We start from the raw sequence: 5,547 nt of genomic DNA on the forward strand, positions 1-5,547 counted from the left end.
TAGAGAGCTTTGGTGAGTCTATATACATGATTAGGAAATGTTGGATCAACAAAGCCTTGAGGTTGATTAACATACACCTCCTCATCTATGAATCCATTCAAAAATGCACTTTTAACATCCATTTGAAATAGTTTGAAATTTTTGTTTGAGGCATATGCTAAAAGCATTCTAATGGATTCAAGACGAGCTACAGGTGCAAAGGTTTCTTCAAAGTCAATACCCTCTTGTTGTTTGTACCCTTGAGCTACCAACCTAGCTTTGTTGCGAATTACATTTCCATCTTCATCCTTTTTATTTCTAAAGACCCATTTGGTTCCAATAATCATTCTATCATTTGGCTTAGGTACAAGTTCCCAAACTTTGTTCCTTTCAAATTGAGCAAGTTCATCTTGCATGGCACAAATCCAATTTGGGTCTATATTTGCATCTTTAAAATTTTTAGGTTCTATATGAGATACAAATGCACAATGACCAATCATTTGATTTAATTCGGATCTTGTTTTAACTCTTTCCCTAGGATCACCAATTACATTAGAAAGAGGATGAGAAGATACTTCCCTTAGGTCTTGAGGAATTTGATACTCAATTCGTGAAGGTTGCATCTCTTCGGTTTGCATTCCTTCAACTATTGGATCCATCTCATTATTGGTTGCTTCTTCATTTATTTGATCCGTTTCGATAATGTTGGTTGCATCCATTTCGGGTTGAGTTTGCTCGGGTTGATCCTCAATTGTATCGGTTCTTGTCTCAATTTCATCTTGATCAAGAATTGGCACTTCAACACCTACAATCTCAATACCTTTCTCGACCTTTTGATTAGCATTTTCATCAAATTTAACATGCACGGATTCAATTACAATTCTTTGAGATGGAATGTAAATTCTATAGGCTTTACTTGAATTTGAATATCCTACAAACATTCCCTCAATAGATTTAGAATCAAATTTAGTTACTTTGGGAGATTCATCAAGAACAAAGCATTTTGAACCAAATACTCTAAAATGAGATATCTTAGGCTTGTACCATTTCCATAGCTCATAAGGTGTTTTATTCAATATGGTCCTTATGCTTACGCGATTTACCACGTAGCATGCCGTATTTACCGCTTCGGCCCACAAGTGTTTGGGTAAGCAGTATTCATTTAGCATGGTTCGGGCAAGTTCAACTAAGGTTCGGTTCTTCCTCTCAACTACCCCATTTTGTTGAGGTGTGCGAGGAGCCGAATACTCATGTTTGTATCCCCTTTTAGAGCAAAGTTGATCAAATTTTGCATTTTCAAATTCCCCCCCATGGTCGCTTCTAATCCTAATGATTGTTGACCCCTTTTCATTTTCAACACGTTTGCAAAATTCAATGAAGTTGCTAATTGCATCATCCTTGTGTTGTAGGAATAAAACCCAAGTAAAGCGACTATAGTCATCTACAATTACATATGCATATTTCTTTTTGGCCAAACTTGGTACACTAATTGGTCCGAATAAATCCATATGTAACAATTGCAAAGGTTGATCGGTTGAAACCATGTCTTTGGATTTAAAACTACTCTTGGTTTGTTTACCTTGAACACATGCATCACATAATCCTTCAAGTTCTAATTTATGTGTTGGTAAACCACGCACAAGGTCTAGTTTGATCAATTTCTTAATGGTATCTATTGAAACATGACCTAACCTACGATGCCATAACCATGATCCACTAGATACGGCACTTAGACAAGTTTCACCGGAATCAAAATGAGTAAAATACAAGTAATACACATTTTTCTTTCGTTTACCCGAATAGATTAGAGCATCATCCGAAGATCTAACTAAGTGACAAGCATTAGCATCAAATTTGGCATAGTATCCCGAATCACATAACTTACTTACACTAAGTAAGTTATAGTCTAATCCATCAACTAGATATACATTGGATATGGTCAAGTGTTGGTTACCAATTGAGCCTATACCAATAATAGAGCTCTTCCTTTGATTGTTTCCAAAGGTAACCGTACCTCCATCATATGGTTCTAAGAATTTAAAGTTTGATTTGTCACCGGTCATATGGTGTGAGCATCCACTATCAATGATCCAAGCACTTTCCTTTTGAGATGAAATCAAACACACCTACAAAGTATATATTAGTTATTATTGAGTTAGTAACTAACATATACCTTGCTTTTAATCTCCCCCTTTGTATTTGGCAATTTTAAAACTTTTAGGGGAGATTAAGTGTGAACCTAAGATAGAATAGATTTAGGAACCCAAACAACATTATGTTTGTTGTTTACATTCCTAAATCCACATTCTAAGGAAGTGTGGCCAAATTTACAACAATAGTTGCATATTGTAGTCGATTGCTTAAGTGTAGTAGAACCTTGTTTGAGAATGGATTGGTACTTCACTTCACATACACTACTCTTATTACTATCATGTGACCTATTTGCAACTTTGAATGCAACACTTTTGATTTTGTTAGAATTAAATCTATTGTGATGTTGGGGAACATCTCTAGCTACACCATTTCTTTGAGTTTGGTTTTGTAAAGCATTTTTATTTTTAAGTTCATAAAACCATCCATCGGGTCCTTTGAAATAAGTTTTGTTTGACCCCTTTGGATTAAACATGTTCTTATCACTATTTTGAAAAGTATTTTTGTTCTTGAAATTTCTTTTATTATACTTATATCTAAATGCATAATTAGGTGACTTTTTATCTTGATTAGCATTTGAGGCATGAGAGGACTTCAATTTGGATGACTCCTTGTTCAAGGGAGTCAAACCATTTTTGGTAAAGAATTGATAATTTGAATATTGTTCACAATTAAACTTTAGCTTTTCATTTGGAATACTTGAAGTTTGAGAATGTTCCCCTTTTTCTTTAGGGCTTAGCATGTGATTAGATTTAAGTGAGGATTTACCCTTCTCAAATCCAAGACCAACTCTATCATTTTTATAATAGGATTGATCATTTATCAATTTGCTCACATAGTAGGGATCTAGACTAGTGACTTTTGATAATTCACTAGGAGATTTCAATGCCCGAATTTCGGTTTCCAAAGTTTGAACTTTAACTTTTAAAATGCCTATTTCACCTAAGTGAGATACTTTTAATTTTTTATTTTCAAGTTCTAGCATGTCATTTTTTGCAATTAATGTTTGGATAATACCTTCCTTCTCAACCAAGGTTCTATTTGACTCATCAAGGAGTGATTTCAACCTAGATTCATTATCATAGTGCATTAGAATTTCACTATTGAAAGTGCTTGCATCATTGGTATCTAACCGATTCATATTCAAGTCATTATTGGTCTCATTTGTGATGATACAATTTTCAATATCAATTTCACCACTATATTCTTCACCACCTTCATTTACAAATTCAAGTTCGGTCTCATAACCATCAAGACTAAGAGTTGAATGTACCTCACTAGCAAAGTTTGTTGAGGTGTTGACTCCTTCATCTCCCTTCTTGGCATTCCTTGATTTAACAAGCTCCATGAGAAAGTTGATGGTTGTTTCATCGGTGATGTTCTTGCTAGCTATAATTGAGTCTATGTCAATCTTTGAGGAATCTTCATCTACACTTGCCATCAATGCAAGGTTGACCTCCTCTTCATTATCCGATTCCGTGTCGGATTGTTCCGTCTCACTATCCGAGAACAAGGCTTGCAAAGCTTTGGCCTTCTTCTTCTTATACCCGTCATACTTTTGTCTTGGTTTTCTATCTTGTTGTGTTTCGCCATCCGTGTTCTTCAATTGTGGAAATAGCTTGAAACATGTTTGAATGGAATGCCCTTCTCTATGGCATGCGAAACACATTACCCTTTTGTTCTTCTCTTCTCGTTCCTTGTTGTATTTTCTTTCAAAATCAAGCATTCCTTGAAACATCTTGGATAAGAGAAGAGCATCCTTGGATGTTTCATGATCAATTTTGTTGATAAATTGATCATTTGAGAGACGGGTGTTTGAGGAGCTTGGAAAGTTTCGGTTTTGTGCCGGAAAAGCTACGGTTTTGGACTTTGAGCTTTGCTTCAAATCACCGGATTGTCGAAGTTTTTCTTCAAAACTCCTAAAATGAGCATAGAGGTCATCCGGTGTGAATGTGTCGTGCGTGCCTTGGATTGCCTCTAGAGCACTCACCAACCCGGACCATTTATCCCTCATGAGCATCACCCTTAATAGCTTTCCTACAAGTTTATTGTTAGAAAGTGGTTCTCCCAATTCGGTAAACTCATTTTGGATATGCATAAGTCTATTATACATATCCTCAATGCTTTCACCATCTTCAACCTTAAAGGTTTCAAATTTTGCTTCTAAACCGGTTATTTTGGTTCGTTTGATTTGGGTATTCCCTTCATACCGGTTTACAAGAGCATCCCACATTTCTTTCGCACTTGATGCACTACCAAAGAGTGAGGCTACCGATTCACTAACCAAATTGAATATGGCATTGGTTGCTAGATCATTGTCTTTCTTGGTTTGTTTGGAAACGATGGTCTCAATTTTGGCATCGGTTGAACCCTCGGTAGCTACACTTGTGTATGTTGGTGTATACCCTTGTTCAACCACATACCATACCTCAAGGATATTCAAGTAATTGATCATGGTTTTCTTCCAATGCATGAAATTTTTGGTAGTAGTACCAAAAATTAGGGGTTCTTTCACAGATCTATAAGGTGCCATTTGTCAAGTTGATCTAATCTCCAATTAAGTGTGTCTTAATTCGAGTAACTTGCTCTGATACCACTTTGTTACACTTAGGGGCACCTCTAATTGCTCAAAAACTGAAATTAAATTGCAATTGAAAGTAAAGAGATGAGTTTAGAGAAATTTGACACGCGGGGTGATAACGGAGTTCGGCAAAACAAAGGCCTACGTCTCCGGGGCTTCGCAACCTTGTGAGGTGCGCCTTCCTATTACCCAATACGAAAGGATTACAACTTGTGAACCGTTGAGCCCTTACACACCAAGCGGGAAGTCAAACGGCCAACTCAAAGAGGTGAGAACAAGGTCTCGATTATCTAGGAACACAAGAGAAACACTCAATAGCTTACTCTAACCTAATCTATAGCTAGATTGGTGAAGTAGGTTGAGGTTGCTTGAGGGATTTTGAAGTTATAGGCTCTCACAACAATGGTGGATTCTAAGCTCTCAGAAAATCACTTTTGAAATAATTAGGGTCGGCTCAGGTGCTTTTGAAAGTGATCCCCTCAATCTATTTATAGTGGCAGCTCAAAAATGAGCTGTTTGATATAAAACGTTACCAACGTTTTATAAAACGTTACCAACGTTTTATTCAAATGCGATTTAGGGTTTTAATTCTCTGACAGCTTAGTAAAACGTTGCTCAACGTTTTATAAAACGTTACAACGTTTCATAACCGTTATAACGTTTGTAAAACGTTACAACGTTTTATAAAACGTTCTAACGTTATAACTTAGTTTTCTTTTGATATTTTTGAAGCTTCTGATCATTATAAAACGTTACCAACGTTTTGTAAACGTTCATAACGTTTTGTAAACGTTCATAACGTTTTATCCCACTTTGATCAACCTCACACATACTTT

Source organism: Carex rostrata, chromosome 5 (assembly GCF_964058835.1).
Source record: "Carex rostrata chromosome 5, lpCarRost1.2, whole genome shotgun sequence".
Lineage (NCBI taxonomy): Eukaryota > Viridiplantae > Streptophyta > Magnoliopsida > Poales > Cyperaceae > Carex > Carex rostrata.